Below are 13,309 nucleotides of genomic sequence, written 5' to 3' on the forward strand. Positions count from 1 at the left end.
AAGCATATATTCACCCAAAGCCTTTTACACGAATGTTCACAATATCTTTATTTGTAATAGCCAAAAGTTAGAAATACCCATGTAGCAATAGGTGAATGGATCAACACACAATGGAATACTACTTGGCAATAAAAAAGAATGATATCCACTACAACATGGATGAATCTCAAAATAATTGTGTTGAGTTAAAGAAGCCAGATACAAAAGAATACATACTGTATAACCCCATTTATATAAATTCTAGAAAATGCAAACTAATCTATAGCGACAGAAGGCAGATCAGTAATTGCTGACGTGTGAGTAGAGGCAAGAAGAGATTACGAAGCAGCAAAAGTAGACATTTGCGAGTAATGGATAGGTTCATTACCTTGATTGTGCTGATGGTTTCACTGATGGATACCTGTGTCAAAACTTATAAAAATGGTGTATTTTAAATATGCATGGTTTATAGTGTGCCAATTATACCTCAATAAAGCTGTTAAATTTTAAAAATAGAAAGAAGAATTAGTGGATAGGGAATGACAAAGGTGTGTTTTAGATACGATGTTTGCAGAAGGCTCTCTGCGGAGGTGCCATTTGTGTAGAGACCTGAATGAAGTGAGTGAACAGTTTGACTCTCTGGGGAGGAGAGCAAACCAGGCAGATGGAGCAGCAGGTGCAAAGGCCCTCGAGTAGGATCATGCTTAGCACATCAGAGTGCAATGTGGCTAGAACAGAGTGAGCAAAGGACAACAGTGAGATCAGAGGGTAGAGAAGGCCCAGATCATGTAAGACTTATCTGAGAGAAATTGGAAGGCATTGGATTGTTTTGCACTGACTTGTGACATGATCTGACCAATGGTTTGGTTTTTTTTTAACATCTTTATTGGAGTATAATTGCTTTACAATGGTGTGTTAGTATCTGCTTTATAACAAAGTGAATCAGCTATAGACATTTCTCCAAAGATATACAGATTGCCAACAAACACATGAAAGGATGCTCAGCATCACTAATCATTAGAGAAATGCAAATCAAAACTACAGTGAGATATCACCTCACACCAGTCAGAATGGCCATCATCAAAAAATCTGACCATGTTTTTAAATTATCATTCCATACAGAGAACAGACTTGTGGTTGCCAAGGGGAAGGGGAGTGGGGGAGGGGTGGATGGGGTATTTTGGGCTTGCAAATGCAAACTATTGTACATAGAATGGATAAACAACAAAGTCCTACTGTATAACACAGGGAACTATGTTCAATATCCTGCTATAAACCATAATGGAAAAGAATATAGAAAAGAATACTATATATATATATATATATATATATATCTGAATCACTTTGCTGTACAGCAGAAATTAACACAACATTGTAAATAACTATACTTCAATAAAAATTAATGTAAAATAATCATTCTAAACCATAATTATCATTCTAAACTATAAGAGAGAAGAACAGAAGCAAGGAGATATCAGTGGACTTTTGCAAGGGTTAGGCAAGAGATCATGGTGACTCGCTCCAGGATGGTTGTGGTGAAGGAGGGGAGAAGGAATTGGGGCAAGATTATTTTGAAGATAGAGAGAGCTGCCTTCTTCTGTTGATAGGTTAGAGGTAGAGAATGAGAGGAGGAGAGATGTCAAAGATGATTCTAAGGTGTTTGGTCTGAATATCTGGAAAAGTTAATTCTCCATTACTGAAATGAGGAAGTCATTGCCAGTTTCTAAGATGTGTTCAGCTTAGGATATGTTAAATTCAGGATGCCTATGAGACAACCAAGGAGCAGGATTGAGCAAGCTGGATATATCGGTCTGTAGGGGAGAGCGGTCAGAGCTGGGGTCGAAGATGTAAATTTAAGAAGAAAAGTGGAAAAGAACTAAGCACAAGGAAACTCCAACAGTATAGGGTCAGGAATAGGAAAATCCAGCAAAGATGACTGCTAAAGAACAACCTGAGCATGAGCCAAGGGAAGAAATTGTTGCAAGAAATACAGTGGTCAACTGTGACAAAAGCTATGACCTCACTATGACATGAGGACTCCGCATTGACCATTGAATTTAGCAATAAGCAACCTTGGCAAGAGCTATTTCAGTGAGGTGGTAGGAATGACGGCTTGATTGGAGTGGGATCATGAGAGAATGAGAGGTGAGGAAGCGGAAAAAGCAAGTTATCGACGAGGTTCACTGTCAAAGCAAGCAGAGAAATTGAACAGTAGCTGAAGAGGGATGTGGGCGTCAAAGGAGATTTTAATTTTTTAAGATCGAAGGTATTACAGCATGTTTGTATTCTGGTGGGAACACTCCAGTAGAGAGTAGAGAGGTAAAAATTAATGACGCAGGAGAGAGAAAGAGGACAATTGCAGGAAAAAAAGTCCTTGAGCTGTGGGAGCAGTAGAAGATAAAGATGAAGAGGTGAGAAGAATCCAGCTGTGCTGGGCTTTTGCCCAAATCTACTGCTCCAGATCCAGGATCAGGACCTAAAATTGCTGAGTGCCTATGATATGCTAGGTACTTCCTGGTTATTCTTCTCAGCCACCCTAGGAGGGATTATTTTTAGCCTTACTCTACAGATGTGGCAACTGAGGCTCAGAGAGATGTGATGACCCTCTGTATCACCCACAGCCAATCACAGTTACACTGAGCCTGCAGCAGTTACCTGAGAGCAAGAAGGCTGCTTCCTCTCCCGCCACACCATCCCAACCTGCTCATCATGACGACATCCAAACACTGAGCCTGGGTCCAAGGCCAAGACTGTGCAAACACACTTTTACTCTCCCCATTCAGCTACACAGGGCAACGTGAAACATTGGCTTTCTTATCACCCTCTTCCCCCACAGATAAAAAGCGTGAACACTAAAGCCAAAATAGATCTTAGAAATCACCCAGCCCACCTTCATTTCCATAAAAGAAAACTGAGTCTCAAGGTTACAGAGCCCATGGTCAAAGACGAGCAGAGCAAATTGTCATCTTATTGCCCATGAGCCGTCAAACACCATTCCCTCCTTGTCCCCAGAGAGGTGAGTGCACATGCCCATGTGTAAAAAAACAATTTGAAGATGCAAATTGGCTACATTCAATTTCATCCAACTGTCTTCAAAATTTAAGAGCTCTGCTGACATGCACAGAGCAAAGAGTAAATTGTCCCCCTGAGAGAAATAGTCTTGGAAACGGCCTCGTGTGTCCCTGTCCAAGGTGCTAGGCGGGCAGAGGACTTGAGGAAGAAGATTGTGTCTGCCAGGTCCAAATGTATTCCTTCGTAAAAGGAGACGGAAGGAGAGGCTGGGGTTTGGAACAGAGGCAGATAAAGGGATCCCGTGAAATCCCTCTGACTTGGAAATGAATTGACACCTTCACCCAGGACTCCCGGTGGAGTTGTATCCTGAGGTAAATCCATGTTATGTGGGAGATGCATGATGACTGGTGCTGAACATCCCTGCCTGCTCTGGTTTTAGAGAGAGGATGGAAGAAGCAGAAGTTTTAAATGGCACTGTTACTCTCAAGGAGACACTCAGGGATGTTCCCTGAGTGTCAAGGCCTCCAGCACAGGACATCAGTTGCCCCAGGACCTGACCTTCTGACTTGGCAAATGGATTCACCCAAAAGTTGCTCAATCAGAGCCCCACAGATTGATTAGACCAGTGGTTTTCAAGCACTCTTTTAGAAGCAGAAACATTGTTTCAAACACAATCTGATCCAGTAGATAGAAAACACAAAGCTACTGTGCTAGAGGCAGGAATGGAGGCCTAGCAGCTGACCCCTTGGCGGATCCCAGGCCTCGGAGGCACCTCTGTAACACTGTAGGGTTTTCAGAAAAAAGAGTTACAAATCACTAGATTAAGTTAACTCACTAAAGGTCTGCAGATCTCTGCCCCACCTCACTTTTTGGCAGATAAATAGCCCTGCCCAGTCTCAGTCTTTAATGAATCACAGATCATATGCCCCCACCACCAAATCCCTTGGTAGCAAGACATCTGTCCCAGTTGCAAAAAGCTTTGGTCACTGACAGACCTGGATTATACCACATTTATTGATCACACTGTGCTCTTTCTTGTACTCTACTTGCAGCTTCTTAATGACCAGCATGGGCTTACTGTCATCTCAAGTCCCCACCCTGCCCTGATATATGCCTGGGGATGACCTCACACCACTGCCTCTTTGAATGGACTTTTTGGACTTTGAATGTACCTCTCCGTAAAGGATGCTGTCAGTAACCTACCCAGATCCCTATTTTGGTGGCATATTGCAGCAAGTACATATAACTATCTGCCTGAGAGCCTTCCTTCATCCTGCAAATCCACAGGGCAGTCCAGAAGTTCTGAGTCAATATGCCCAGGAGAAGCCATCAGCCAATAATCCTTGGGTAAGAGAACTCAGAAGAATTCCCTTATCTATTTCCAAGTTTCCTAGTAGAAATTAGCCCAGGTTCCCACAGTAGTAACTTGCACTATAATACACCCTTTTCAGCTTTCTTCCCTTCCTTGTACCACTTCCTCACTCTCCTACGCGTGCTTCCTAAGATCAACTTTCAAAGAAACTACATGCATGCAAATCTTTGGCCTAGGTAATGCTTCTGGGGGAATCCAACTAAAGATATTTGCCAGAATAAAGGTAGGAAACATACCTTCAGCACGTTTCTGGGTTAAGATCACATGTCAACTGAATGATAATGAAGACCCCATTACTGGTGATAAGTTGGGGAGGGGGGGCCGGGGTGACAACTCCAGCATGCTCTAACATAACATTTACTAAGACTCTTACCCACAGTGAAAAGCACTGAGATGGGACACAGGCAGAAGGGAATGCACTGACTTACAAAATAGGTCTAGCACAGCACTACTCAAAGTGTGGTCCATGGGCCAACCCCCGCCCATGAACTGTTTGATACCAGTCTCTGACAAGATAAGTACAGAGATTGAGAAGAAAGATATGGAAATTTTATAGCAATTTTCAAGGGTACTTTTATGACTATTGGCTCTAATAATTTTAAAAATTAGACCTATATCATGTATGATTTTATTTTATTTTTCTAGTAATCCATCAGTCCACAAAAGAATTTTTAAGCTATTCCTTAATAGTAGATAGTCTGAGAAGCACTGGCCTAGACTTAAAAACTTTGGAGGTAATGTTAATTATGACAGTGTGGAGCTGGTTAACTGTTGTTAACTGCCACCAAAGTTTTGAAGGAAAAATATGACAAGCTCAAATCAAGCAGTAATCCATATAAAAGCCGGAAGGCCTCCAGGGCCATGTTAAAGAGGTCCTCATCCCCTGCATCTGAGAGGCAGACTGAGCTGAAAACCAAGCTCAGTATCTGATTATAAGAGTGGCAGAGTTGCCAAGGGGGAGGGAAGTGGGAGAGGGAAGGACTGGGAGTTTGGGATTAGCAGATGTAAACTATTATATATAGGATGGGTAGACAAAAGGTCCTACTGTATAGCACAGGGAAATATATTCAATATCCTGTGATAAACCATAATGGGAAAGAATATAAAAACAAGAATGTCTATATGTGTATAACTGTTGCTGTATTGCAGAGATTGGCACAGCATTGTAAATCAACTCTACTTCAATAAAAAAATTTTTTTAAATAAACACACACACACACCCACGCACAAAAAGAGTGACAGAGTTACAAAGGTGGTTGGATTCATAGCCCCAGCAAGACTTCAATGTTAACAGCAGGGCCCCAGTAAGAAATGAATGGGACCCTGAGACCCACGATAAGGACATTTGGGTTGGTACCCTTGAGAATCTTGAAGTCCCAGACTCCCTGAATCCTCTGGGCCAGCAGAAGTGCACCCTTGCCAAGCAGAGGAGACAAGTCTTCATTTGTCTGTATCTATGCAGAAGCCTGCCCAGAGGCTAGTGTCGTGCAAAATGATTCTAATCCTCTTCAAAGGGTACCTCCACCTCCCCACATTGTTTCTAGACCATTATCTAGGACCAAGTGTCAGCATGACTTGACTAGAGAAGTATGCCACTTCTTGTGGAAGAAGATGGATTACTTAGCAAAAAGGTTGCTGAAAGGCCAGCAGTAACTTGAAGAATATGCCTGGGAAAGGATCCTGAGTGTGCTGGAATGGGTGGGTAGAATTTAGGATTGAGTTGTAGACAGCTCATTGATAGGAGAGCCCTTTCCCGTGACTCAGGATTTAGTGCCCTTGCAAGGACATCTAAAGCCAGTTCTAATACGTTGTTGGCATGACCCCTTGGAGGTTGGAGGCAACAATGGCCTACAGCAGGGGTCCCCAACCCCTGGACCGAGGACTGGTACTGGTCTGCGGCCTGTTAGGAACCGGGCCACACAGCAGGAGGTGAGCGGCGGGCGAGTGAGCAAAGCTTCATCTGCCGCTCCCCATCACTCCCCATCGCTCGCATTACCGCCTGAACCATCCCCTTTCCACCATCTGTGGAAAAATTGTCTTCCATGGAACCAGTCCCTGGTGCCAAAAAGGTTTGGGACTGCAGGTCTACAGTATATGTGGCGGAAATGCCAAAACTGCCTTAGCAGAGAGTTAAGAAAGAACAAAAGGCTCAGAAAGGCATACTTGTTGGAATAAATTTACTGTTACACCAGAGAACATCCTAACTATGTTCCCCAGGAGGGCCCAGAGGACATTCCCTTCACTAAAGTAATAATATAATTGGGCACTGTGTTCAGTGGTAGCTATTGTCCAAGGCCAGAAAAAATGGTAGGAGATGCAGCCATGGCTCCCAAATGTCAGTGGAGCTAAGGTTCCGTGATAACAAGAAGCAAGTCAAAAGCAAAGTGAATGCAATTACATGATAGGCAGCAAGGCTGGAATGATAACCAGAGGCCTCGACCTGCTGGTATCTGTTGCAATGACTAATAACCCATGATGTTCCTAGAGGTGAGATAGATGTTCTCTGCCAACAAAGGGAATGCTTAACCTATACAACCAAAATTTGTCAAGAGGGTGTGAGTAGAAGGCTGTCAGCCACCACAATAGAAAACTATAATCCCCCATCCAGTTTCCAGACCTGAGCTAGTTCTTGGACCCAGAAATCACCAATAGAAGAGGACACCAAGTGCCTTTGACAAAAGACCCTGAAAATGTCACACAAATATCTATAGTAACAATACTCCCATTCCTTCCCTAAAAAGACTTTTGGCCATTTATCAGATAACTGTATACTGGGGAAAAGAGAATGCCCAAAAAATTCAAAGTTGTTATATATGGGTTCTGAGCACACTGATACTGATACTTTGGAACATAGTTAAAGTGGGGGCATGGAGAAGCCATACAATAAATGGACTCCCAGCTGATGTCCATCTCACAGTGGGTCCAGGAGTTTGCAACCTTAGTCTGTGGTCATTTCCCAGGTCCTTGATGCATGATCCAGACGGATACACTTAGCAGTTGGCAGAACTCTCACAGTTGACCTGCATAGCAGAGTCATTAGGGTAGGAAAGGCCAAATAGAAGCCTTCTCCTGCTACACACACACAAACATTAAACACGAACACACAAGCACACACTCACACTCACATGCTCATACCTGTACTCACACTCAAACACACCACACCCCACACACTCACACACACACACACACACACACACACACACACCACACACTGTGCCAAGAGAGTAAAACTGAAGTGATACTGCATCTTAGCTGGACTGATAGAGACTAGAGTCACCCTCAAAGACTTAAATGATACAAGGAAATGGTCCCCATTATATCTCCTTTTAATTCATCAGCAAAATCTGATGGATCATGGAACATAACAATAGACTACTATAAACATAAACAAGGGGTAGCCTCGACTGCAATTATTTTGCCAGATATCTTTGGTAGAACAGATCCACACAGCCTCCAACTCTTACATGTGGTTCTCGATCATGTGAATGCATTCTTTTCAATCCCCTTCAAAAAGAATCAAAACAAGTTTGCATTCACTTGGAAAGCATAGCTTATATTTTAATGGTCTTGCCCCAGATCCATTTAACTCTTCTGCTTTCTGTGACCATATGGTTCAAAGAGACCTTGGGACTTCCCTGGCAGTTCAGTGGTTAAGACTCCGCGCTTCTGCTGCAGGGGGCATGGGTTCGATCCCTGGTTGGGGAGCTAAGATCCTGCATGCTGCAGGGTGCAGCCAAAAAAACAAAAACAGAACAAAAACAAAACCAAAAAAACCTCTGTTCTTCCTCAAAGAGACCTTGCTTTTCTGAACATGCCACCGACATCAGCCTGGCCCATTATACTGATACAGCATCATAACAGGTCTGGTGAGCAGGAAATGGCAAGTACTCAGGAGCCCTGCTAAGATGTGTGCACCAGAGTTGGGAAATAAGCCCAACAAAGACCCAGAGGCCTGCCACATCCATAAAGTTTTAAAGGTCCAGTAGTCTGGGGCATATTGAGATATTTCCTTCCAAGAAAAGGAGACATCACTAGACCTTGAACGCCCCACCTTTAAGAGAGAGGCCCTTACTTGGGACCATAAGGCCTGGCAGATTCTATGATGATAGCAAAATCTGGGGTAGATAACAATGTTGTTTGGAGTCTCTGGCAAGTTTAAGCAGGGGAGTCACAGGACAGAACTCTAGGATTCAAGCAAGGCTGTTCTATGTGCAGCAAAAAAAAAAAAAAAAAAAAAAAAATCTTCTCACTATCAAAAAAGCAGCTTTGAACATGCTTTTGGGCCCTAGCAGGAATTGAGAACCTGACCGTGGGACATCAAGGACCCATCAAGCCCATGCTAGGTCTGTCCATCATGAACTGGGTGTTTCCAGACCTGCCAAGTCATCATTTGTGTGGATACTGAGGCATTCTGTCATTTAATGGAAATGGCACATTTGGGACCAGGCTCAAGAAGTTCAGAGGGCACAAACAGGTGACCCAGATCGCATGTCACCTACTTTTGTTGCACCAATGTGTTTCCTTCAGCTCAGCCTTGTAAGGAGTTCCCCATCACCAACTGATGGAGAAGGAAAACCCTGGGTCTGGTTCACAGATGACTTAACTCCATGTATTGGCATGAGCCAAAAATGGACTCCCATCTCCCAACAGCCTGACACAGAGGTAGACCCAGAAGAGAGGGTCTTAAACACTTCAACTGATCACCAACATGACGTGGTGGGAGAAGGGGCTTGCGGTTATAATATTCACATACCCCTGGGCAGTGAATGGCTTAAAGCTGGTTGTGGTCATGGGCTTTCAAGGAGCAAGACTGGAAGATGGGGATAAAGTGTATGTGTCTTTCTCAGTGCCCACCACAGAGGAGGCACTGAACCACTGGACAGGATGCTGGGAACGTCAGCCAGCCTCTGCCCTTGACCATCCCACTGAATGGAGCCATGGTGACAGTGAAGAAGGCTCTCCAAGATTCCCTCTTACCACGGCTGATCTAGCTACTTCCAGGAACTAATAGGACCCCTTTTGATAGATGCTGAGCCCTGAGTATGGTACCATCCCTCAAGGAAACCAACCACCTGCTTCCTGGCAAGTTGATTTCCCTAGATCCATTCACCCTGAAAGATATTCTTCATTCTTACTGCACTGATACATATTCTAGGAATGGCTGTGTCTTTTGACCCACAACATCTTAGTCAGAACCACTATCCAAGGGCTCACAGAGTATCTCATTTACTGTTACAGGATCCTGCATAATATAGACCAAAAGGCTCACTTAACAGTGAGAGAGGTGTGATGGTGGGCACGTGACCACAGGACCCAGAGGTTGGACCACACGTCCATCACTCAGAAGCTGCCCATCTGATGATGGAGCTTTGGAATGGTTTCACGGAGGCTTGACTAAGCACCAACATGGTAATGACACCCGCAGCGTTGGCCTCTAGTCAAGATGCAGCATACTGTTAGAGCCAATGGCTATGGTTCTGTGTTGGAACCAATGGTTTATTGTGCTGTGTACCCCAAAACTAAAATACATGGGTCTGAAAACCAAGGACTGGCAAGAGCAGAGGCCCTTCTCGCCATTCCTCCCAGTGACCCACTTGAGGAATTTGTGCATCATGTCTCTGCAACCTTGGGATCTGAAGAATCTGGGCTCCAGGGTAGGGGAAAACCTCAAACAGAGCTTCCTCTAGCCCTAAAGTAAGGGCTGTTGCCTGTTCACTGGGGCTCCTCATGCCAGCGGACCAGCGGGCAAAGAAAGAAGTTATCCAACTAACAGGGAAAACTGACGCTGATTATCATGAGGAGTTAAGATTTCTGCTATAAGGGGGGCAGAAAGGATTATGTCTGAAACTCAGCCAATTCACTGAGGGGTGCCCTTTGATAACCATGAATGGGCAATTGTGGCCACCAATGGCCTGACAAAGGCCCAGTGCCCGGGGGCTCAGCCTCTCAGGGATAATGGCTTGGTCTGTCCCACCAGATAGGCAGAGAACAGCAAAAATGCTGGTGAGCATGAGAATTTAGAATTGGTGGTAGAAATAGCAATACCATAAAAATCAAGTACTGCCTCAGAACCAACTGCAGCAGCAAAACTTCAGTTTGTCTCACTAACCTTCCAGTTGTCTTTTTTTTTTTTAAGAAAGTATGATCCGTCACCATTTGGAAGCAGCAGTGAGGACATAGTAAACTTCACTGGGTCAGGAGCGGGTCTGAGTAGGTAGTACAAGCAGTGGACCAGAGCAGATACTGTCAGTTCCCTGCCCGCATCCCCTAAACACTACTGTTCCAATCCACACTGACAGCATCTCACTGCACTAGCAGCTCTCCCTGCAAAGTCGCCAGAAGTGCTGGGGAATCAACACACCCAGAAGCAGCATCCACCAATGCTAGAGAGTTGGAGGTGTTGAAGGATTCATGTTCATTGCCCTTACACATCTGGTGGGATAACACTCCAACGTGTTTTGTACTGTCTTCCAGAGTTCCCCAGGGACTGAGTCACAGTTTCCCGAGGATGTCACCTGCCCAACAGCGTACCCTTTATTGGTTTTCTTCCCTGCCCTGCCTCCATCCCCCACTCTCCCATCAGTGTTACCTAGGATCAAACTCTTAAAACACTACTTGCAACTTGCACTCAAATTCTTGGCTCAGAGTTTCCTTTTGGGGAAACCCAACTTAAGATATTCCCCCAGGTGACTTCAATTTCAGTCTCCCTCCTGGACACATCCTCTTGGGACTCTGCATGTTTAGCTCAAATTCCAGGCTCCCTCGTGGACCACCTCTTCTGCCCCTGGTAGAGGCAACTTCTGGGGTCGCTCTCCTTTTAGGTTGCTTTCCAGACGCCACTGCAATCAGGTCCTCCTGCCCCTCAGCAGAAAAGCCTCCTGCATCACTGCCGTGTCTGGTCAACCTTACCCAGGAGACTCAGAAAGCCCAGGGTAGCCAACATCCTGCACCCAGGCCCACAGGTTGCTTGAGTTCCAGGTCTGGGAATTCTCTGATGCATTTCAGGGAAAAATGGTACAGCCTACCAAAGAGGTAGACTTTTCCTGGACAAAAGCATGCATAGGGGAGTGCATGACCTCAGAGATTCCTCTTGTCTGTGCTCTCTTCCTGCATCTCTGATGTCCCTCCAGGAGCAGGGTGCTGTCCTGCTCCTCCCCAAAACCAGCAGCACCCATCAGGTCAGTCACTATTTCCTCACAAGAGCCTCCTGACAATGTAATCCCTTCAAAAGCATTCACCATTCCCTTAGGGGCAGGGACCAGGGTTTACAAATTTTCAATGGGGACATTTCAGGCATTGTAACACTGGGCCGGGTTAATACTCTGAGCTCTCAGGGCCTTCCAGGGTCCCTGAAATCACAGCATATTAACAGCCACGCGTTCCCCTAAAGCACTCTAGAGAGCCTTTGAGAACTCTTGGCTCACAGGTTCCAGCAATGGAAGAAGATAATTCAACACTAAACCTCAACAGTGAGGGAAGGAGATGGAGGGATACCCTGAAGGAAATGGAGGACAAAAGAGAGGCATCAAAGAGGATGAGATGAAATAGAAGGCATCAAGGTAGGGGCTTAGGGGAAGAGGAGGATGGGGAAAGGAACTACAATCTCCCAGACAAACAAAACACACAGATACACACAATCAAAGAGGAAACAGCAGCAGAGACCACAAATGAAATTTAAAGTTGTTATGGCAACTGGAACAGGTGGGCTGGCGCTTGTGCCTACTGAATTTACAAAATTAAAGTAAGCATTGCATTTGCTAATTAAATAATGCCTTCTAAATATTTCTAATCTCCCTGCGATCAGGCACAGAGGAGGATCCGGAACGCAGAGAGCTGGAGGTCTTATTTATTTACCTGGGGATGTGAGAACTGCCTCATTAGGTGGCTCTGGCTGAGGAAGTGGAGGGGTGTTGGGGAGCAGATTGGGGGTAGGTGCAGGCAGCATGAGTATATCGCTTCCTAACTCTAGGCTAAAGCTAGTTCCAGCAAAGAATAAGCAAAGGCATGAACCTCTCACTCAGAGCCTCTCAGGAGAAAGATGAGAAAAGGCAGGGCCGGTCTGGCACTGTGTGTCCTTAGCCTCAGTCATCCTGTAGTCTCCTCCCCTCCACTCCCACCCATGACCACAGCAGAAAGAGGCTGGGTGATGTGGGGTCCCAGAGAATTTGCAGGGACCAGAGTCCGAGCCCTCTGCTAAGGCATTGTGAAACTCAGAGACACCAGTCAAATAAGGCTGCTAGATGGAGGAGACAATTTTCCTTTCAGGGTAGGGGGTAGATTGGTTTATTTTAAAAAAAGAAAAAAGAAACCTCTACAGGAGTCAGATGTGCCATCTTAGCAGATCTTCCCTGGGGAAATAAATTACACATAGCACTGTACACAAACACAGCTCCAAACACAAACCCAGCTGGCAGCACGGTGCCACTTCTCTCCCAGGGGAAATAAATTCCAATGTCTATATATCTCTATCTGTAGATACATACACAGAAAAGGTCACACTGTGTCTCCTTCAGTGCTCCTTTCACTTGAAATTAAACAATAATTGTTCTGGTGTTTAGTCTCCAGCAAAGGAACAGAGCGGATGGATGGGAAATCGGCCGTGAAGTAGCTCGCCTAAACACACAGGCAGTGCAGGCCTTCTTGTTAAGCCCTCGGGCAAAGTAAGAGAGGGTGTGGGACACCAGGATGCAGAGATGTGTGTGACATGAGCATTTGAGGAGGCCCCACCTGATGCAGAGAATCCAGCCAGAGCCTGGAAACATGTGGGTTACCCCTCAGGCAACTGGGGCTGCTCTGATACTTTCCTATGTCAGTGATGGTTGTGGTGGTGATGCTGGTGTGTATCCCCAGGAAAGGACATGTCCTGTGATTTCCTTCCACAGCTGTGACCAGCCCAGCTTAACTAACTGTAAGCTCCATTGAATTTGAAAGATTTGGAGGCAGAAG

The sequence above is a fragment of the Eubalaena glacialis genome, chromosome 9 (assembly GCF_028564815.1).
Source record: "Eubalaena glacialis isolate mEubGla1 chromosome 9, mEubGla1.1.hap2.+ XY, whole genome shotgun sequence".
NCBI classification, from domain to species: domain Eukaryota; kingdom Metazoa; phylum Chordata; class Mammalia; order Artiodactyla; family Balaenidae; genus Eubalaena; species Eubalaena glacialis.